This window comes from Macrosteles quadrilineatus, unplaced genomic scaffold (assembly GCF_028750875.1).
Source record: "Macrosteles quadrilineatus isolate MER2022 unplaced genomic scaffold, UCM_ALF_1.0 Scaffold_4__1_contigs__length_99947679, whole genome shotgun sequence".
Lineage (NCBI taxonomy): Eukaryota > Metazoa > Arthropoda > Insecta > Hemiptera > Cicadellidae > Macrosteles > Macrosteles quadrilineatus.
Genome location: NW_026542597.1, coordinates 74,494,066 through 74,518,681, shown reverse-complemented (window position 1 = coordinate 74,518,681; position 24,616 = coordinate 74,494,066). Strand labels below are relative to the sequence as shown.

The 24,616-nt window shown below is 32.7% G+C and overlaps 5 non-coding genes across 5 annotated transcripts; 2 read left to right on the top strand and 3 right to left on the bottom strand.

Annotated features, from left to right (window-relative positions):
* The first annotated feature begins 667 nt into the window (after positions 1-667).
* Trnas-aga (transfer RNA serine (anticodon AGA)) lies at positions 668-749 on the top strand. Its single transcript has one exon. It is a non-coding gene; the product is annotated as a tRNA-Ser (tRNA).
* A 4,747-nt stretch (positions 750-5,496) lies between these two features.
* Positions 5,497-5,578, top strand: Trnas-aga (transfer RNA serine (anticodon AGA)). Its single transcript has one exon. It is a non-coding gene; the product is annotated as a tRNA-Ser (tRNA).
* Positions 5,579-14,046: 8,468 nt separating this feature from the next.
* Positions 14,047-14,128, bottom strand: Trnas-aga (transfer RNA serine (anticodon AGA)). Its single transcript has one exon. It is a non-coding gene; the product is annotated as a tRNA-Ser (tRNA).
* Positions 14,129-14,858: 730 nt separating this feature from the next.
* On the bottom strand, positions 14,859-14,940 carry Trnas-aga (transfer RNA serine (anticodon AGA)). Its single transcript has one exon. It is a non-coding gene; the product is annotated as a tRNA-Ser (tRNA).
* An 8,881-nt stretch (positions 14,941-23,821) lies between these two features.
* On the bottom strand, positions 23,822-23,903 carry Trnas-aga (transfer RNA serine (anticodon AGA)). Its single transcript has one exon. It is a non-coding gene; the product is annotated as a tRNA-Ser (tRNA).
* Positions 23,904-24,616: the final 713 nt, after the last annotated feature.

Here is a 24,616-nt window from a genome sequence, read left to right as displayed (position 1 = left end):
TTGTCTGTTTTGTTCATAAACTACATTAAACCAGCCACGCAATATTTTATCAATTTTATTTCAAAACCATGTTCTATTTGATCTAATCTACAAAATTATATTTCAAACATTTATATTCACCTTTTTATCACAATCAAAGTGTATAACTAATAGAATTAACTATTTTAATTACTAAATATGATTAACTAAACTTCTTAGCTCCAGAGTTTCCAACATTCACATGCCAGAGAAACATCGACAGGGTTTCAAGTCTCAAAGAATGGGTTTGATTCCAGCTAAACACCAACTTTTACTGACATCATGATGCTATGGCTCAGTTGTTTAAAGCCAACTTTAAGTTGTGTTCCCATAACTAACGAACAAATGTTGTCTCAGATGAGGAGATCCTCAACAGTAAAAAGTCGTACGCAGTTGAATTTATAGAAAACTTGTTTTTATTCTACGCTTCTTCTTCGTCTACTTTCAAACACAATCAAGATACGTGATATTATAACAGAAACAAGACTTAAAATTGGTTGCAATTAACTAGAAATAAATCACAAAAGGAATCTGTGCAATTTTGTTGTTTATTATTGCGTAGCGATAAACAAGTGACTTGTGAAGTTGGGGGTTGTTCTTGTTATTCGTGTAGAATAGAGTTTAAACTCAACTTGTTCTACTACCACCAGCAGTCGTGGCCGAGTGGTTAAGGCGTCTGACTAGAAATCAGATTCCCTCTGGGAGCGTAGGTTCGAGTCCTACCGACTGCGAAAATATTTTATAACATTAATATTTTGTAAAATTATAAAGTGTGAATCACAAAAAATATAGAATTTTTGCATTTACCCACATTGAAAATGCTATACTGTATTGCAATGTTGCATTAAGATGTTCTTCTATTAATGAAAAGTTCCCTAATGTTCAACACTAAAAATTTATATTTATTAATGGGATTTAGCTAAAATAATCCCACTAAAACTTAAACTTCTCAGTAAAGAAATAGTTTGCTTAAGACATGTGTAACGCACGAATTTGCAATCGTAAAAAAATCATGTAATTAAATGTAAATTAATGAAATATTTTCAGTTTTAGAAATGTATAGAAAAAAAAACACTAAAGAAGTCACAGAACTGCAGAGCTTATCCAACATTAAATTTATCTTCCCTTTCACTAAAAGGTTATAATATTTGCCTCTAAAACCCAGCTCCAGATATGAACTTACTCATGAATGAAATTAAGAAAACGCACTATCAAGAAAGGGCGATCGTAGGAACAAAACGGGGATTTCTGAGGGGAGGCCGAATCCATCCGATTTTATGTCACGCCTGTAATTGTTTAGGGGAAATAAAATCTTCGGCGGGTGCTGAATTTCGCACTAAAGATCAGTCTTGCCGAATCAATCGTGGAAACCCCTCGACAAATGTGATTACCGAAGTTTGCTCTCTTTGTCGCACTCATTGTCGCGGCCATCTTCGCTCTCTGTTGCACTCGCACCATGAGTGACAGTTATTTCATCCCCGCTTTTACCGGGTATCGTAAACCGGGCGACATGCTTAACCGATTAATCGATTTTCATTTGAACGAGACGCATTATTGGACGATTTATGAGCGTTTCGGTTTATGTGTGCGATATATCGATAGTCGAGTTATTGCCGAACACTTGTATGTGGGGTGGGAATGCGGAATACAATTTCATCTCATGATTGCTAGTATTTCAAAGTAACGTTACAAATATTTAGAAAATAATACAAATGTAGCATTTACCTGATCTGTAACACCTATTGTTACAATTGACAACATTAGATCGTGCAAAATCTGGACTTGCAATTGAATCAATCGTACTTATAAATTGGCTAACAATTCATATTTAGATATTGTATGATCTTCATGACCAATCGGGTCTAAATAAGGCTTAAATCAAATACTCTATATATATAGCATTTCGTGTGTTTTCATTCCAACGCTATTCAATATATTTGCACTGATACTGTTAAAGGGTGGATGAGGTTAAATTTGTATTGAATACGTGACGTCAGCAAACTAGTTTAACCATTACTTCGGTCATCATTAGATCCACTAGATTGTGATAAAAGACTTGTATGTTGTTTATATTCAATATTTGTGCATTTTCCTCTCGATGTAAATTCTATGTAAAGTGCAAGATCTAGAATCTTTATTTTAATATGAGGGAAGGACTAGACTTAATCAGGGTTCCTGCCATATAATCCTGTAAGAGTTTATATATCATGCGACTAATTAAACAGAAAATGAAAAATATTGTTAGCCAAACCAAGAACGTACTTATGTTACTGTCATTGCAGTATAATTTTTTTTAACATAGCAATATTTTTAACTAAAGGTAAGAGCTAAGAGAGGTCAAGGTTGTACTGTACCTCACTCTGCATTTAAACTAAGTTATCTTTCAGTATTAGCATTAAGTTACAGCTGGCCCATAGACTGAAGGTGTATATTGAAATATAAAAGTCAATGCCTAGTCCTTGAGATTGATTGCAAATATTGTCCATCATTAAATTCAACTGTCAATTCTTATTTTCACTGGAAACTCATAACAAATATACTAGCTTCAAACCATTGTAACCACATGCAAAACATGTCGTTCAATAGCCATCATTACCAACACAATCCGTGTCCCCTTAATATATAAAACATAGCGTCACTGAGGGTTTTTACAAAAGTCTTGTTAGGCGGTCGTCACGCATCAAACCAATCTGTCTTCGGTGATTAAACGGTGCAGGTGTTCTGATCAGCTGACAATCAGCTGGTACACCGGGCGTTGTGATTGAAGAGAAGAAGAATATAGTGTCGAAACGTCTTTTTATGAATTTTTTTACGGAGAGCGAAACACAGAAAACTGTTCTAGTATTTTGCTGTACATTTTATTCTAATTCAATTATACTGTGAAATTAAATACTGGTAGATGTATTTAGTATGTATTTATTATGTATTTATTTAAACTTGTACAATTGTGTATGCGCATTGTCCTTAAAATAAAACAAAATTTGTATGACACAGAGGATAACAAATACGTGCCAAATAGGTACAAAAAATACAACATTGAGATGTACTAAATGTTAATTTCTTACATTTTATGTTAAATTATATCTTTTGTAGATCTCTTTTAAAACTGGTTACTAGATTTACAATGGTGCATTATGTAGCAATTATGTATGAACTTTGTGTACATGTGTTAAATAATCAATGTTTGTGCTAACTACTTCTAAGGTATATTATTTAATTAGGTAACATATTATAGGTGTTACACAAAATCGAGGAGTAATTATCAATGTTTAAACATCTTAAAAGTACTTTGAAAGTTACTTTTTTACTGTTAAGCTATTTCGAATAATTTACTTTTTCTACAGCCGGATAAATTCTAGTGATTGATAAATTGACATTTTATAACAGATTGACAATCATGTGAAATTGAGTAAATGAGTTTGGATTTAATTGTAAAACACCGAGACAAATATTTTTTTCGTGTATTTTTGGGACTAGTATTATTTAATTTATTTTAAATTGAATGCATTATTGAGCGGAGCGAGCAAAGCGAGCGAAGCTCTTATACGTCGACTCTTGTGCATTTCGTAATACGCAAACTCCTCCTAGACGGCTGAATCATTCGTTTTCAAATTTTGCATGGTGATAAAGACCATATCGGTGAGTGCCAACATCTATATGGCGTTAAAAAAGTCTCTCAGGAATCCGCCCCACTGGGTCTCAAAGTTTCAATGTAATCCTTATGGAAGTAGTATTTGACATATAAACAAAGGCATATGATCAGCTGTTGACTTTTGAATGCAGTAGTTAAAGAAATAGCTGATAGCATTATTCCACAGATATTAGAACAGAAACGGTATGGAACATAAATATAATCAAATGACGACACTAACTTGAGGTACGTGACGTAGGAAGTGGTGGAGGAAGTAGTAAAGGTGAGCAGTCTGGAATATGGAAATTGTTTATGACGATTAGATAAACGTATATGCATTCCTAAAATTCTATGGAAAGGAGGTAAAACAGGTCCGCGAAGTAGGAAGTGCTGAAGGAAGTAGTCAAGGCGAGCTGTCCGGAGTATGGGGACCGTTTATGACAATTAGATTAAGGTATCTACAATCCTAAAATGCTATTGGAAGGGAAGGAAACAGGTCCGAGACGTAGGAAGTGGTGAAGGAAGTAGTAAAGGCAAGGAGTCCGGACTGGGGGAACTGTTTGTGACGATTAGATTAAAGTATCTGCAATCCAAAAATACTATGGGAACGTAGTAAAACAGGTCCGCGAAGTAGGAAGTGGTGAAGGAAGTAGTCAAGGTGAGCTGTCCGGAGTGTGGGAACTTTTTATGACGATTAGATTAAGGTATCTGCTATCCTAAAATGCTATGGAAAGGGAGGGAAACAGGTCCGTGACGTACGAAGTGCTGAAGGAAGTAGTGAATGCGAGCTGTTAGGAGTGTGGTACAGTATATCTGTTTATGACCATTAGGTTAAGGTATTTGCAATCCTAAAATGCTATGGGAAGGGAGAAAACAGGTCTGTGACGTAGGAAGTGGTGAAGGAAGTATAGTAAATGCAAGCGGTCCGGACTATGGGAACTTTTTATGAAGATTAGATTAAGGTATCTGCGATCCTAAAATGCCATGGAAAGGGAGGGAAACAGGTCCATGACGTAGGAAGTGGTGAAGGAAGTAGTAAAGACAAGTAATCCGGAGTGTGGGAACTTTTTATGAAGATTAGATTAAGGTATCTGCGATCCTAAAATGCCATGGAAAGGGAGGGAAACAGGTCCGTGACGTAGGAGGTGGTGAAGGATGTAGTAAAGGCAAGCAGTCCGGGGTGTGGAAAATGTTTATGACGATTAGATTAAGGGATCTGCAATCAAAAAAATCTATGGGAAGGGAGGAAAACAGGTCTCTGACGTAGGAAATGGTAAAGGAATTAGTAAGGCTAGCAGTGCAGAGTGTGGGAACTGTCTTTGACAATTACATTAATATGTATCTGCAATCCTAAAATGCAATGGGAAGAGAAGGAAACAGGTCCACGACGTAGGGTGTGGTGAAGGAAGTAGTAAAGGTGAGCAGTGTTGAGTGTGAGAATGGATTAATGTATCTGCAATGCTAAAATGCTATGGGAAGACTGTAGGACTGTAGGTAAAAATGATTACGAAGCACGAATCGATACATATTTTTGATACATGCAATTGTTTACAATCAACATTTACAACTGAGTTGACAACAGCTGATTTTTACTCCATAGAGGCTAAAAACGATTTTTACTCCCTAAAGAGTAAAAATGCTACTTTAGACCCGCAACGCATTCATTCAAAACGACTGTTTTTACTGCTGTGTGACAAAAACAATATAATATGAACCCTTGATGACTCCGCTCAATTTTGTGGATGCCTCTGTGAACGCCACCTAGTTATTTTACATGGTATATTTAGACCCTATTAGTTTGCTATTACTATTTGTTAAATATATTTCAGTCTCTCAATACACCAAGAGCAGTCGTGGCCGAGTGGTTAAGGCGTCTGACTAGAAATCAGATTCCCTCTGGGAGCGTAGGTTCGAGTCCTACCGACTGCGAAAACATTTATTTTTGCACCAAGAATTGAGAAAACCCGCAAAATAACTCTTATACAAGGTAAACTTGTGAAAGCAATAGAAGACTATCAATCTTACCTAATATTCTTACTGTGATAAAAATATAAAACTATTAGTTTGGAAAATATGGATAACATCAGATTTTTACACAAGTGGTATTTGTTTTTACCTCTATTAGTTGAGTTGTGTTTTATTGGTCGATAATTTCCTCAAATCTGATTTTTTTATTGAAAATTTCTTGCAGGTAAACTAATTAAAAGCCAACTTGGTAATAAATCAAACACTAGTGTTATTATTACTTAGTGTTTGTTATTAATGTATTTCTTCGAAATTTATTTTGTCCTAATCGGTTATGAAAGTACTGTAGAAAAATCCTAAACTGTTCCATGTTATATAAAATGTCACTGAGAATCAAACGTTTATTTAATTTATTTTACCTTAACCTACAAACTGTTATTGTTTAATATCCCCTACTTCATAATGTAACGCTTAATAGAAACACAAGCAATAACATTTCCAACTAAGTCATAATTACAGTGATAACAAACACAAGGAATTACTTTAATGTAAAGAATAAGTTTATTTAATCAACAAAGAGAACACGAATAAATGGAACAGTTTAGTTGCTAGTGCTCAATTACGTGTTCTGCTATCAGCACAATGGTTTAGTTGCTGATTCAGCTTGATGCATGGCAAAGACCTTGGCGTAGCGATAAGACTGTTATGCACAGCAAAATTATTGTGTTTAGCTTTTTAAATATCTTGCTAACAGGCAAAAGTGTTTCGAGGAAAGATAAACAATTTCTATTCCAACAGGTTATTCGTACTCTAATTGTTGTGTGACTTGTTTCTTTAAAAAAATATTATGTGTAATTAGCTGTTTTTAATAGTTAAAATTATTATTATTGTTTATTTTGCTTTAAATTATTATTTTCCTTATTTTACGTTACTTGAAAGTAATTATTTATAGTATAAACTGTAAAAAGTTATGATATAAAAATTATAATTTTACTTACCTTTGACCAATGTTAATGAATGATTTATGAATGTTATGAATGTAATTGGATGGAAATATGAATGTTCCACAATCTAATTCAAGCCGAAATAATATACAAACTTCTACTTAGTTACTTAACAGTTTCTTAGTTTACTGTTATAATTCAATACATAGTATGCATAGAATGTACATACTACAGTATCGGCTTTGTATTCATCCCATTCTGTTATAAAACCTTAAACCTTGACTTGTTTTTCATTTTTGATAAGTGTAGAGAAGTTAGTGTCAAATTAATATTTCTAGACTATATTATTCTAAGGTAAGTCTATAAAGATTACCCTACCACCTTTGCTCATTGATTATTACGCAACAGGAAGGAAAGTGTTTAAATAGATTGCTGCATTCCGTAATAATATTTTCTAGTTTATCCAAAAAAATTTAGACGTGGCTACTTTCTACGAGTAACATACAAAAAATACCTTGCAATAACTTTCATCTAATCAAAAAAGACAAATAAAATCCAAGCCTATGTTTCTACCTCAAGTTCTATTAACTTTTGAAACATAATTCGAACAAATCCAAATCCAAAGTAAGTGATTGTGGTTGGTGAACTGCAACAAAATTCTTCAAAAAGAAACCACCTTTCACGAAATTTTAGATTGCGTAAACTAAATAACTGAGCAACGTGATTCACTTATCTACCACCTCAAATAGGTCTAACATATTTCACATTTCCAATTTATAATTATTTACTTCACTATGGATTGATTACCGAATTTTAAGTTTACGAGTTTAATCTTGTCAAAACCCCTAATACCAATATTCGTTGAAGTTCCTTAATATTGGTTTATTTTCCAACTTTATCTCCAACTCCATGCAAACGAAGTATCCCTTCTTTGTCAACCTGTCAGCATACACGGGGTCTGGTCTAATACAGTCTCATATCAGCTCATACGTCACCGGGATAGAACCCAGACGACCAATCATATTTCACGAATATTGCTCCTTTGAACGCCAGGGGGATATTCTATCATCAAATTGTTTTGGAATGCATAACTAACTAGGATGGCTCCGAAATAAACTCGATGCATTTTTCAAGACTTTATCTTCCTTTTATTCATTTTTTAAAGTTATTTTTGGATGGTTTGGAGTGCAGAATGATCATATTAGAAATCAATGGCATGTATTAAAAAACAGAAAAAGGGTTTGTTCAAATTATTGTGTTTAAAGAAAATCATTCTTTTATTTGTTAGTGTATGAAGAAAATTTATATTATGGGCGAGAAAAACCAAATAATAATAGTAATTGAAATTAACAATGGTGATTCTGTGTTGTCTACTTATTCAATTTAGCTGTCATACCTAGCATTAGTTTTGCAATGTTTAGCCTATATTGTATTTTTTCAATTTTTAAATTTTATTTAAGTAAATTGGATTAAATTTTTTTTGTAGACCCACTATCTGTCAGACCTGCTTGAAACAAAAAGTAATATATATGATGCTTTGGGGTTTTATTTTATCAATTTTTAATCTGAAAAAAATATTTCGTATAATTCATTTTTTTACATACCAAGACAATATATTACATCGTTCATGAACATTTTTCCTCCCACACTAAACAACAAACTAAATGCAGATACAGCTACGCAATACCAAACTATATTTCTCAACAAAATATAATGTTTGTAATAATAATTCTCTGTAAATATATTTTTGTAGTAATACCTATTTTGGACAAGTACAAAGTTATCTGTGTGCTACCTTAATAATAATAATTTAACATCTGCAGACACCGTGGCGAGTCGCTAAAACCCAACAGAAAAAGCTTAAAGATAAAAGATGTAATAATTGTTTTAATGTACGGTTTGAGAAATTCCAATAATTAATCTGAATAGTCTTTTATTAATACTTTTCCTACTAATATCCTAGAATCAAAATGCAGTTTAAAGAGGGCTAGACACTAAGTCCCCCTCCATGAATTTAGTAGTGGTTGAATCACAATAAGCAATTGTAAACAACAAACTGCCTTCTACCATTGACTATTGGATACTGAAGTTGTATTAATAGTCAAAGCTTGTACATAATCGGGACAGGGCAAGGCCCCATTAGAAAAACGGGCCATACTGCAGCGCCTGATAGTTGTACTAAACTCTTACCATTAAAATCATACAAACAGCCAGCTTGATTATTTACCTAAAACATATGGGATACGGCAATGAATTATCAATGAATATATCCACTAGTGTGACGTCATGGATCCTGCAGCGTGGCCTGTTTTTCTAATGGGGCCTTGGACAGAGTTGGCTTTTAAATTGCCCAGCTGATCCATATGGATAATAATTTACAAAGGACGTTTAATCCATGCCAATGATGGATCCCCCGACATCCGGAGTGTCCTGGTGACGTCATCGGGTCACGTGCATCCCTGTTTCCTCTCGTGTCGCACCGTGTATATCCTCGATCATGATTTGTCCTTGTCACTGAAGAACCATCAGCGTCTGTTCAGTGTTCATTAGAGGCTGGTCGTGTGTCATTTGTTATAGACTAAATCTTTTGAATAATCGTCTCAAATGCTGCATTAGAAAGTTAAGGATTCAGACCGTTATGTGTTGTGTCTTAGGTATGAAATGTGTATCAGTTGGGTTGGAATTTGTGGTGGGATATAACAAAGGGAAATTGGTTGGTTACTAACAGATTAGGTGTTTTGTAAAAAAATAGGGTAGAGCTATAGACTGGGGGAAACTTTTGAAAATTTTAACCTAGGGAATTGTGACTGAGCAATCGGATATTAGTAAAACATTGTATATTTTTCTTCAATAGCCTCATAGAAAATTTCTTAGTAAATTTTTGAATGCGAATGAATTAATTAAAATGTCTCTATTAAGAAACAATGCAAACAGTCATAAAGTATCACTCAGCACAACCATCGATGTATATAGTCTAACTATAAATCAATCAGCACTACAATGGTTCCTATGATTGTCTGTTGCGACTGAAATACCTGACCAGCTATTAAGACAACTTAAACCCTGATAAAATACAACACTATAATTGCATAAGTATAGGCTAATAGAACTGTAGTAATTCAGTAACTGATCTAAAATTATTAAAAACGAAATTTGCATCATAAATTTTCTTTTCTAAACTATATACGATTGCACGCAAATAAAAGAATAAAAATATAATCAGGCATCAAAATTAACCATTTTTTTTAATCATGGAAGTTGGGAGGCATCTTTTACTATAACAAGTGATATACCAACGTAAAGTAGACATTCAATTAAATTATCATGAAGTTTAAGTTTCGTTAAAACCAATTGGCCAACTTAATAATAAAAAATGACGTCGTTCAATAAAATCATTTACAGAGTGTAGGCCTACTGCAGTCAAATTCCGTTTTTAATAAGTCAAATTTTATTATTTAAAACTCATTATAAGGTTATAAGGGCAACAAAGGTATATCATGAAAAGTTAGTTATAATAATTTACGAAATTAAGGTAACTCGAATTCACAAAATGATAAGCTTAGAAATTGCATACACAAGTTTTCAGTTTTTTGATTTGTTTGTTTACATTTTCTCCTTCTTTCTCTGTCAAAACCCGTCAAACCGGAAAAAGAACAGCCGAGACAGAGGGTGAAATAAAACCTCGGATAATCGGATCTTCTGGGGAGTGTTCACAGCTTTCACTGATTCGGCAAAACCGTTTAGAAACGAAATTCTATATCCGCTCTCATTTTGTTCCTTTTAAACAATTATCGCGAAAAATCGAAATCCACTCAACAGTGAAAATTGCATTTACTTGCATCGCCTCTTGTAAACTAAATCTCATTTACTGTGTCATTTGTTGTTAGCGATCCAGTTTTCGAGTTTTTAGAACACCTGAACCTTAAATACTTTGTGTTTACCATTGAACAACACTGATATTTTTTATTTATTTGGCCATCTTCCCAAGCCTCCCGATACAAAATCTTACAAGCCTTCCGAAACACCGAACATAACTTACCAACTAAAACAACTATAGCTAAAACATAAATAAATAACCTCAATAAACCCTCAGTTCTTCATGTAAACTTATTTAATTAAACAATCATAAAAATAGAACAAAGATGTGTGTCAGATTGCTATTTTTTAAACTCATCTTCTGTTTCCTAACATTTTCGTATATTTCCCAAAGCTCATAACCAATCAAGGCTAAAAAGGCCTGATCTCTAAAAAATCTAAAAAAACTCACATTTAATTTATTTAATTCCTGAAATAATGTGTATTACTTTTTCGTACAGCTTATTTAATGAAATGAAATTGCAAATTTATGTAAATAAGGAATTCTGGATAGGTTTATACTTTATTCATTGAGGCGATTGCTTGTAGAATATACAAAATACTATATTTTAACATCTGAGAAGTATGATAGAATATATTATTTTATTTAATAATTTCTATGGTATACTTCACGTATCGTATGATCATACTTTGTTGCGAAGCTCGGTCATACATGTATACACTATCTTCGTGTGCATAATTAATGTGGTTATTTCAACGACCATCGAAGCGTTATTATTTAATGCCGTGTTCACTGACCACTTACCCCGATCAACTAATGTGACCACTTCCGGTCATTGTGGTCAGCTGATGGGAGCTTCACTACCCATAATGCACCGGGACAGCAGTGACGTCATCGACCATCGTCATTGATACTAGTGCCACCTGGAATAACACTGAGGTCGCAAACAAAAGTGTAACTTACTGTAAACTGTACATTTTAAGTATATCTTCAAGTATATCATCGTGTGGGATCATCTTCCCGTATCTTCATTTACTATCGTTGTATACTTCACTACCCATAATGCACCGGGACAGCAGTGACGTCATCGTCATTGATACTAGTGCCACCTGGAATAATACCAATTAGTTAAAAAAAAGTGTAACTTACAGTAAACTGTACATCTTATACGTATAATTTCACGTACATCATCGTATGGGATCATCTTCCCGTATCTTCATTTACTATCGTCGTATAGGAAAAAACTTTAACAGCAGCAAACTTGTGAATCTTGTCTCCTTATGGCTTGTACGAAAAAACATAAAAGGGGTATAGTTGTCATACACAGGTGACATCTACAACAATGTCACAACTTCATAAAGATGTTTAAATTTTTTTTTTCAAACTAATCTAAATTTCTGAATCACAAAACCATAAAATATTGCACTTTACCTCATTTCAATGGGGAACAGGAGAAATTGTATATATAATATTTCGAAAGCCCAAACACGTTCCAAAAAGAGGGGATTTAATTTAAAATAGAGCATTTAACAAAATTTTACGTTCCACATGGCTATTTTTAGAACATTAACTTTTTCGAATTTTGTTTTCAGAAATAATACTTTTATAGGCTACCATTGACTCCATAATTGTGTTTGTATAACACTCTGTTTATTCACGGCCAAAATAGCCTTCCAAATTGAGATATCCCAGGGCCAAACTGGGGGGTAAACTTGCCTAAAAATGTTCAAATGGACTGTATGTTGAAAGAGCAATATTAAAAACTTGTCACTAATTATTTAACAGATATAATGAGATTGATGAGGTACCTTCCTTTTAACTGAAGTGTTGAGAAGACGAAGCCGGTAGACGTACACTCGTACACGAGTTTCTTCTGCTGGCCAGCTATTGCGTATTACTCGTACAGAGACCCGGACCGGCAGTAGTAGTGTTTCACTTCACAAATGTTCAATAGTTCACTTTTAATATGTGTCACTAATAATAATTAAATATACTTTGGGGTTAAGAGATGAGAGCAGCAATTGGGAGTTAATTGTGCCGGGGACATGTTAGTAGTTGCATGAATGCAAGAGAACTGGGGCGAGATTGGGGTTTCCAGACATCACGTGACAGGACAAAGGTTATTGTATGATATGAAACGTCTGGAAATATCTAGGTAGCGCTTGAATACGGAACACAAACGTTAGATATTTCCAGGCAATACACAAAGGAATAATATATATGAAATATCTCTGGCAATGCCGCGTATCCACCGACGTTCTTTTATCACAAACAGGGGCTTAACAAATGGCCAGAATGATCATCGGACCCCAACCAATATCTTCTGTCAATTTGACAAACCTTACATACCTTAATACCATTCTTTATTCCCTTACCTTTAATATTTTATCACAATTTTGACAAAATATTTTTGACAATATTTTATCGCTAAATTGATTCCAAAAGGAATTTACCAGACAAAACAAAATAAATTGTAAAACACTGTACGGTATTATACAAGGTGTTGAAAATGTCTGGGACCAACATTATATCTCGTGAGTGGTTAAAGAAAAACAACTGATATTTTGTGTACGGATATACTATGGTTTTACCTATCTTTTGGTGCCTTATGAAAATTTTTACCACTTATAGGGAACGTCCTGTGCAGGATGCAGTAAAAAGTTTTAATGGAAGCCTATGGTAAATGATACATCATTTTAAAGGCCATTTTTTTCTGAGTAAGGAGCCACAAGTTTCATCTCAAAAGGACCACCCTAGCAAAAATGGCGACTGTTTGAAATTTAAAAAACCACTTATAGGGAACGGAGTATTTAAATTTCAAACAGTCGCCATTTTCGCTAGGGTGGTCCTTTTGAGATGAAACTTGTGGCTCCTTACTCAGAAAAAAATGGCCTTTAAAATGATGTCTCATTTACCATAGGCTTCCATTAAAACTTTTTATTGCATCCTCCACATAACGTTCCCTATAAGTGGTTTCTTAAATTTCAAACGGTCGCCATTTTTGCTAGGGTGGTCCTTTTGAGATGAAACTTGTGGCTCCTTACTCAGAAAAAAATGGCCTTTAAATTGATGTATCATTTACCATAGGCTTCCATTAAAACCTTTTACTGCATCCTCCACAGGACGTTCCCTATAAGTGGTAAAAATTGTCATAAGGCACCAAAAGATAGGTAAAACCATAGTATATCCGTACACAAAATATCAGTTGTTTTTCTTTAACCACTCACCAGATATAATGTTGGTTCCAGACATTTTCAACACGCTGTATATTTTTATTATTTAACTTGTTGATCAGCATCGTAAGTGTTATTAAATTACATGAAAGTATACAAATATGTCAAATAAGACTTGTAATAATACATTTACACTTATACTGTTTACTCACAAGACAGTATATACATATGAAAGAGGTTAAGTGGTGGTCGATTTCGATTGGGCACTCCATTCATCATCTGATCCAGTAGGCGAATGACATTCGTGGTTAAATTTGTTTATTTACAAAAAATAAACTTATTAAGGATTTGTAAAATGTTTTTCACTCGAATTCGTCATGGTCAAAATATTCGGTTTTTTTATCGTATGGATTGGTGTAGACAGTTAATTTCAGTAAACTGAAGTGCAGACGATAGCGTACAAAAATAGCACCCTTCAGAAGTTAAAAAAAATGTTTTCGCAGTCGGTAGGACTCGAACCTACGCTCCCAGAGGGAATCTGATTTCTAGTCAGACGCCTTAACCACTCGGCCACGACTGCTGCTGAGAGTGACTGTTAACTTTCCCATGTTAACATATATTTTTGTCTATGGTTGGATTAGACAATAATAGATAGATGGAGAGTACTATGCTATAATAGCGATGAAATGGGTCGGACCCTGTGGTGCCGGAACTCCTTTTGCAATTTCAATTTGATTTGTATTCATTCTCTCACTAATTATAAAAATAATATATTATTTCGGCCACCTATTTACAACACTTTGTCCAACAACTTAGTTTTAGAAATTGTATTAAGTTTATACTAACGCTAACTTGATATATTTCTAATGTTTCATTTGGTTAGATAAATATATTACACTAGCAGAAAGAAGGGCTTTCAAAATCGATATAATAAGTTAGTACTCATTTTTTTAGTTTCTCCCTTCTTACAGAGAGACTCTAAAATAAAATAATCTAGTAATGAGTTCAACGTATTGGTTCTAGGTAAGGCTTCTTAAAATTGGTAGACGTGTTAATCAAGTACTTTAGTCAACTGAGTCTCATTGGATGCTACTAAACGATTTGCCCCAAAAGATTGAATCAGAAGACAAATTATTAGGAAAGTTATTTTAGTATATTTGTTTATAATATCCAAACTTATAGAAGTGCGTACTTCTATAATAACTTAAAGAAGTTGCAGTGGTAAGTTATAGTGGAAACATGTAGACTTTTGATAATAAGGGCCAGCCGATGAATCATAATTTGTTGTAACGAATTAAAAAAAATGTTTTCGCAGTCGGTAGGACTCGAACCTACGCTCCCAGAGGGAATCTGATTTCTAGTCAGACGCCTTAACCACTCGGCCACGACTGCTGGTGATTATATTAGACAATAATAGATAGATCGTAAATACACGTTAAAATCGTGAATTTATGTACGGAGCCTATTTGGTGCCAGAACTCCTCGTTCAATTTCAATTAAATTTGTATACTTTCTCTCCCAGATTATTCTGTATAGAGAACACATTGTTAGGCCATCCATTTACAACACCGTTTAACATATAACGTCTTGGTTTTAGAAATATTACTAGGTTTGTACTAACGCTAACTTTAATTATCTTACCGATGGTTCATTTCGTTAGAACAAATATAATAGACTAGTGGATAAAAGGCCATTTAAAATCTGTGCTAATATAGTAGTAGTTGATTTTAAGTTACTTCCGTCTTAAAATTAAATACTCAAAAAAATGTGAGTTCAACGTAGGATTCTTGAACTTAGTAGACGTTGTAATCGAGTGTTTTAGTCTATTGAGTCCCATTTAATTCCTCCTAATCCATTTGGCCAGGAGTTTGACACAAAAGACAGAATAGGCTAATAGTAAAACTGTTCAAGTATATAATTTTCTTTATAATATCCAAATTTAGAGAAGTACTTGATTTTGAATTGAAGAGTCGACTGATGAATCATAATTTGTTCAAAATCAAAAGATTTATTTTACAAATTTACATATCACTCGTGTTTTCTGAATCGTTGATTCATCGTAAATATAAAATCACCATTAAAAAACAAACTGTAATAACTCAAAGGTGGTGTGAAAGGGTTGTATGTAAATGTCTTGTTTATGGGGTTTCTGGGCAGCGATCCCATAAATTGTCACCAGGCAAACTAGCATACGGGATGACCGAGATAGATCTAACCCCTTTTCTGCTTCGGGATGTCATAATTCGGGATTATTGTTGAAAATTGAATTGACGACTGACTGTTAGACCATCATTCAAGCACGGCTTAACACTGCATAGTGCATATTTTAGTGTAAAATCGAAATAGATACAAGTCATATAGATTACTTATACAATATTTTATTAGGTGTTGCTAAGTTCGATTGCCGTACATTTAAGGGTGTTAGTATTACAATGTAAGTAATAGGATGATGATACTTTACGGTAAAATTAGTATTGTAAATATTGGAGGCTGTAGGCCTAGTGGAGACAGACTGGTAATCTGTACTGTAGTTATAGAGCAGTCTCAAAATTTTAGAACACATAAACATGATCAATGAGTAATGTCTTATTGTTTTCCATGAAACAGTTGTTGGTCTGCATAACACAAGAGATTACTGATTTTAAGCCATTTTTAATCTATGATTGTTCATACACTTGACTTATAATATATTTTAAAATAATTTACAATTATCTTTAAACTGACTCTGGTACACTTTACACTTTACATTTTATTTTTTATTTTACCATATCATTTGGGATTGACTAGTCATGCACCATTTGCCTTGCTTCATATAAGTTCTATATGAAGTTCATGTAGAATAGGGATTTTAATGAATACTATGGTTTAATTATTAAAATATTATAAATTACAAAGTCCTGCAGTGCGCTTTGTTTGAGGTGATCCAAGTTTGTCCAAATTCAACATTAAGTGCTAAGTAGTCCTCCTTTTAGCCTACTTCTAAACATTAAAATTGTATTACCGGCTATTCTTCATTTTTCATTTACATCATAGTTTTTACATTGATCAATATGGTCAATAATTTTCTTATTTCATTTTTTGTCTATTTCTGGCGGATTTACTAGTTATCACAAAGTTAAACAATATTCACAAGAACATACAGTAGTCCTATGGGTTTTTACATCACGTAGGTATTATTTCTCGTGACTGGAATGTACAGGAGACTATTTCTCATCAAAATTGACATACATACTGTATAAAGGTTGCTTTGTGTATATCGTTTTATAATAATTACTCCCTAACAATTTTAAATGCTTTTGAAAAGCCTTTAAATGTAATCATGATTCTCAAATAATACCTATACCATGTTTAAAAACTGTAAACATATCTACATAACTATTTGGCCCTACACTCTTTCCATAGCAACATCCGCCCCCAATTCAATTTTTACACTCTAAAAAACTTGTAAAGTGTGCATCAATAACAACAAACAACGGACCATCAATACAAGTTGTAACGTGTCAGTCACGTGACTCGTGATGTACACGACACGTGTGCGAGATGGATGTTTCACTACACTACGACTGGTTCCGGACTGGAGTGAAGCGGGAGTGAAGTGGAGCGAACTGGATTGACACCATGTGATTGAGTGTCTCCGGCCGGCGGCGGAATCTGCTTATGTTGATGCGTTGAGATTGAGCGTTGAACGTATGGGAAGATTGATTTGATGATGAGTTTGGAGCGAATTGTAATTGTTTAACAAAATTGAATAGTCTTCACATTAAAGATGGTCTCTAAATATGTCAATATGTTGAGTGAATTTGAATAGGAAGACTGTTTTGATTACCTATGTAAATTTGGGGTGGATTTATAATAATTCATAGAGAAGAAAACATTATACAGAATAATAAATTAAGCAATAGTTGTAGCCATTCATAATCTGTTTCAGTTTAGTATAAAAAAAGATGAATACTGTAGCTAAACCTTCGACAAACTTATAATAGTAGATTTAACGATTGAATACGATCATTTAAAGTAAACGAATCTGACTTTGAGTGAATTTGAATGAAATATCAAATCCTAATAAAAATTTTGCCTACAACACAAAATAATGCAGTAGAATCTCTATCGCTAGTTGGCTACCAATAATGTTCACCCACATTTTACCCACACGGAGAAATGTAGGTAATCAATACAATTATTGCTGAAAAACCCGAAAACTAGTAATTACGAAAGTAATTTATTATGGAAATTAGGGATCTATCCCAGACTATATTGACTTGAACCTTTTTAATAAAATAGTTGATTTGCTACGTATTTTTCGTCATTATGATCTATACATTTTTTTAAATAACATTGTTTAGTCATTTGATTTAATTTATCCATCTATATTATAATATAATTATGCTATTCCTTAGTATTGCTATTTCTGGGTAACTATTACAACTTATATAAAGCTTAGACCCTGTACCGTTCGTTTCTTTAATCTTCCCTTACACTTACTATTTCCATCCAAGCGAAATGTTTATTAGTCGTAATACAACACCTATAAACAAATTTCGGCTTAACCTTCTTGAAGTTAGGGTCAAAATGCCATATCCATAAATCCTATGAATCCCAGTAATAATTCCGCATTATGACACCCTGCAAGGGTTAGTTTGGGACATTTGTCACCCTAAGCCAGCAAGAGGCATGGGCCGCACTGGCTCTTAATAGACTCTTTACACTTCGACGCACTCACACGTCATTTGCATATAACCCTTTAAACACTTGGGTATTTGCATTGTTTGTTTCACCAGTAAATTTTTGTTAATCAGATTTTATACTTTCTGAAACATTTGCGACGTTAAGGGGTTTTAATTGAAATTGATTTGACCGGGAAATATCTTTGGTAGATTTGGAAAAATATAGTTGTATCAAGTCTCAAACTAAATTATTATCCAGTTGGTTGAGTAAGTGTTATTCTAATAGGTGTGTAGTAGAAGAAAATTTTCTCTTACATCCAATCGTACTAAAGGTAATCATTGGATCACTTTAAGTTTCCTCCTGCAAAGAATAATTTTTTTCAAATTAACATTTTTTGGGGGGTTTTGTCAACTTAGTAATAATTTTGTTCATAAAATCTTAGAGAAAATTTTTTGTCCATTGATTTATTTGGCTACTTAAAAACGTTTTGTTTTTGGCTGTTGTTGGTAGTTTTCACTAAATTGAAATATTACCTTGGGTAACCAGCTTCTGTATTGTAACAAATATTACGGCCGTTTCAGCATCACTGTGTCATCATCAGACGTTCAGCCAAACACAAAAACCTATATATTACTCAAAACACACACATAGTCACTACAGATTTAAAAAAATAGATGTGTAGTTTTTAGTTTGTGTACTAATCTTGATATGTTTTAGGTCTATTACTTTTTTTTTGGAAATATAGCCTCTGGATCGTTATTGAACATTATTAAATCTAAGGCTTACCTTACGATCCAATTTTATTATAGTGGAGACCTAGGTTTCTACGTCGAAACGTTATCGTTAGTCCTTTGTCTCATAGGCTTGCTAAACTTTTTGTTTGCCATCTCTTACTTGAGACATTGTCGATATGGTATAATTTGTACAAACATTGAACACATATAAATATTTACAAAGACATATATTAAAACAACGTAGATGCATGGCCATGATCTTTATCAAACAATGTTCTCAACAATGTTCTCTTTGATCAAACAATGTTTGATAAAGATCATGGCCATGCATCTACGTTGTTTTTATATATGTCTTTGTAAATATTTATATGTGTTCAATGTTTGTACAAATTATACCATATCGACAATGTCTCAAGTAAGAGATGGCAAACAAAAAGTTTAGCAAGCCTATGAGACAAAGGACTGACGATAACGTTTCGACGTAGAAACCTAGGTCTCCACTATAATAAAATTGGATCGTAAGGTAAGCCTTAGATTTAATAATATATTACTTAACTGAAGATGGGTTTAAATTATAGATTCTAAAACTTTATTAAACGTTTTAGTCAATCATGATGGAAGATGTTCACACCAATCCTGTATTCAACATAAAAAAAAACACTAACTATAAACTTCAAACAAAGTTTTTCTCTACGCATTAGAAATTTGCAAATGTTTTTGTGAAGAATCGTCAGCATACACCCTTTTTGTATGTTACAATAATTTTGTTGCGTATTTTTGTAAAAATTTGATGTTGTAGCAATATGTGGTTTATCTTATATTTTATGTTGGATGTTGAGAAAACACATTCTCTATTTTATTTATTTCAACCCTCCCTTACGTAGAAACTACTCTTCCATCATTGCAGAACTGAATCTCCGCGGCCGCGGCTTCCGATTCTACTGAATCATAAGATGAATGGTTCACATATTTTACATTTTGTTTCGGGAATAGATGTATATGCATGTCGTAAATCCTGCAGAGCCCTGTAAAATGTATCTTCACATTTAGCCATAAAATATTGAAACAAGTGGACCAATGTTTCGTTTGCCACCATTTAATATGTTATGCCTCCAGATCTTTGGGGTCTTTGAAAGGAGGTATTGCTTAGGTACCTATTCATTAAAAAAATCAAAAAATATTTTCTCGTAAGCAAAAGGTGATAGGTTGGTAGTGTTCGCCTTTAATCGTGAAGGATACTTAACACTTTAAAACCATTTGGAACCCAGAATTACCTGAAAGCACATTTTATTACATAATTTATTAGTATAATCTTCTACAATTTTGACGATGTATAGTAAAAAGATCAGTCTGGACCGTTGCCTTACAATAATCCTTAAAATAGCCAACAGTGTAAAACATACGAAAGTAACAATTCAAATAAATTAACTTGTATGGTTCTTTACCGATCCTCACAAAACGAAATAACTCTAACCAATATAAAACACTCTCCTAAATAAAGAAGAGCCCATATAAAAGCTATAGGTTCGTTAAAAGATAAACCAATACTCCTAGAGAAAAAATCACATCAGTGGAAATCCCTTCGTATCCAATCAAGAAGGCCCACGTCGTTGTCGCTAAGTCCGATTACTTTTGTGTTTTCTTTACCGTATCGCCTCGGAACTTGTTTACCTTGGTCTATTGGTAAAAATCTGGAGCTTTTGAGGTTTCCCATTCAGTCTTAGAGTTCTTTCGAAAAATACGGTAAAACCAGAAGCTACATAAATGATACAATGATTTTGTTTTATATTTTTTAACTCCGTCGTACGGTTTGTTTTACCAACTGTATTTTATTATTACATCATTTTGGGATCATATACAACCCAAATAATCGGTAATACATCATAAAACAAAATATTCAACGGTCATTTTGTTATAATAACAAGTGAGAATTATATTCCTAAAAAATAAACCCATTCTTTTCTAGCCCGAATAGTTTAAAACGGATTCAAAATCGTTAATTTTTTTTACGGCCCAAAAAAAAATTACTTAAAATTCTCTATAGAAGGAAAACTAACGGAAATATAGGTTAAATATGCTTAAATGTTTACCAAATTGAAAGTATACTGCATGAACAAATAAACTAGTATTTCTTTTTTTATTATTATTAAAAACCAGGTGTTTGATTTGTTAAGAAAACATTAACTTAGTCAACCATGTTTTTAAAAAAGCGATCAAAATTTGTTTACAAAAACCATCAAAAACTATGATTATCGTACAGCACTGATTTCTACAGTGGTGTATTTATTTTCATGTATAATACTCTACGAAAAAATAAAAAAACAAACAACAAGCCATACATTTGTTTTATTAAAACATGAAATTATTTATAATTAATAAAACTTTATTTAAGACTCAATGTTAAAATATGTTAAATGCTTATCTTTTCACCACTCAATCTTACAAACCTAATAAACTAACAAGTAAACTATAATCAACAACAATCCCATATCTTCCCAAACTTCCCGGGCAATTACAAGTGTAAACAAAGGGATGTTATAAATCGCACAGAGTATGAAATAATTTTACATAACAGCGCCCGCACTTAGGGTGCTAACTGTGCCACTGTATATCACTCGGTGACAACACATAATACAGTTGTTCGCACACCACCGAGCACATGTATGGGGCATTTGCATATGGAGTGTGTAAATCAAACTGGCTTATCTCAGAGTTTGGGCCGTTTCCATAAACTTCTCGTATAATAGAGTCAAATAATTGTGTGAGAAGGTTGGTATGTATATATTTTACTAAGACCTAACATATTACAGTTTATTTTTGTCAAAGAAAAAAATTCGTATAACGAATTTACGATATGTATGAATATAGAATATTGTCTAACCTTACTCAAAGTTTGACTTGCCCATGTATTTTTACAACCGTTACTCATTATATGTATATTTTTTTTATTAAAGTGAATTAAAAATATTCTTTTTGGTTTCATTTAACAATTAAGGTTAACTTGACTTGACCATTAGGAGCCGGAAATAATTTGGGGATTTTACGAAGAGGTAGTTTAAAAGTTCCATGCAAATTATTTCACGATTATATTGTTGAAATTTCATAAATTGTTATAGTACTCGTATTTTAACAAAACAATTGTAACTTGTATTTATTTGTGTATAGGTCACTATTGGGATTTTTATGTTTAAATTCATTTCAAATAATAACATTAACACTAATGTTAAGTAAATGTAATTGCTTGTACACATTTAAGCTCTGTTATTTATTACGCTACCCGGTTGGCGTACTAAACTTTTGTCTTGTAAGTTAATTTCTCACCAGAATCTGAGTCAGAGGTGAGATCGTGAAACATTTTGAGACTCGTAATGATGAAATGTCCATTAAAATGTCATAGATTTTATTCTTTTATAAAAACCCGTGTATACCTTAAATATAATTTAACTGAACAATTTTTATAATTAATGTCTTAGGAAAGCACGAAACTTTATATTTTTCGTTATTGTTCCCACATATATTTGTTTATAATAGGCTGGCTATTTTTATTTGTATGGAGGTAAGCTGTATATATAACATGAGGTGCTAAGTTTGCCTCATTATATTAATTAATTTAAATAGCAAAAGTTTTCCAGAATAAATTTGTCGTTTGTTTTCAAACACACAACATCAAAACGTCATAGATTGAACGGCACCACAGCAAAATAGCTGCTCTCATGTGTGGAATTAGCTGTACTCATCGATGCAGGGGCAGCCTGCCTCGTATATAACGGAACAGCCATTCTACAGTGTGTGGAATAAACATACAAATCCTACGTTATGTGAAATTTATTTCGAATACCTACATTTACATTCATATATCCATCAGTTTTTCAAAGAATTACTTTCTCAGAAAAAAAAGTTTGATTTAGTTACTAATTGGTAAACATTTGGAATGCAATTAATTTATGTTTCCAATTATAAATCGGATGGCAGGATTAGTTTTGAAATACATCCAGCATAAGTTTCCGTGTTATTATTTGTGACATAAAATCCGGTGGCTATAATACAACAATACTTGGAATATAGTCTAGTATTCTTAATTTTATGTTTCTAAAACCATGCATACTCAACGTTTTGTTTAGTTGCGTGTGAAATTCGTTATTATTTCGCCCATTAACCTATGGAAACTTAAAAAAAGAAATTATGGATACATTTCTGTCAAATTATCAATTCGTCAACGCAGGCAGTAAAGAAGAATGGAATTATTTTGGAAGTGCTACGGTTTTTAGTTAACGTGTTTCTACATAATAAAAGGTTAAATATGAATTAAATAAATTATTTATTTTCAAATATTGTTTACAAAAAAATTTACTGCCAACTATTAAAAATTACATTATATTATACATAAAATATCGTATTTAATATTTTTTTACTAATAGGGAAACAGTTATGCCACCATGTATTGATAAGAAAAAAATCGATTTTATCATAAAATAATTGTGAAATTCAACTAAAAAAAAATTCTTTATGATATTAATAGTAAAAATTAATACTTAACAGTTTAATTAAAATACTGTATTTTACTTATTACCCCTCGTATATTAAATTCTATCATCTAGCACAATACCTAATCTATATTTTTCATTAATAAAAATATAATATGCTGTATATAATTACTGTATAAAATCATTATAAAAAATATAACTTAGTTAGGCCATCAAAAAGTACCAATATTAACTTCTCAAAATGTAGGAAATTTCTGAACAAAAGACTTATAAGTTAAAAATTATAAAAAATATTAAATCTTCAGGTTTTCTGCAGGCAAGTCAAAATTCGTAATGCAATTTCCATCAATATATGTTTCCCCTAAATAGCAACTCAAAACAAAATGTTTTCGCAGTCGGTAGGACTCGAACCTACGCTCCCAGAGGGAATCTGATTTCTAGTCAGACGCCTTAACCACTCGGCCACGACTGCTGCTGAGAGAACTGGTAAACTTTCTCATGTTAACGAATATTTTTGTCTATGATTAGTTATAGGTGTTCTCAGAAGTAAAGATCTACCTTTACTAAAGCTAGGAAAGCGAAAAAGCTAAACGATATTTTATCAATTTTTACTTGTAGCATATCTATTTTTTTTTCTTTTGGTGAATTTACTAAAACAACTTACAGTATGAACTAACATAATATTAATAGTATGTTAAACGACTTAAACAACATACAAACTTAATAAAAATAATTATTAAAAAGATAGTTTTTCAGTATTGAAACTGCTTTACAATTTATATCAATGTATAATGTTGCCAGTGAAAATGGCACTGTGCAATCAACTTTCGCACGAGACCCCATGTGTTATTTGCATACAGACTGGTGTTTTCAATGCGTCTGCATAACAGGGCTTCAGGCCAAAAGGGAAATATAAAATCACAAGTTTTTTACATGTTATTTCGTAAATAAGATGTAAATTGTCTTCCTTTCGAGTCAGAAATGAACACCAGCTTTATACAATAATGGAAAATAGGGAGAGAAATAGGAGGCGTACTTGTACTAATAGATTTAAAAACAAGTCATTTGCAAATACAGTATACTGAATTGTAAAAGGATAATAGGAAGAATAAGAATACTACTGTGTCATTTCAAAATAGCAAAGATATTATTAATAAACGGTACAGAACTTCTACAAATAGTAAA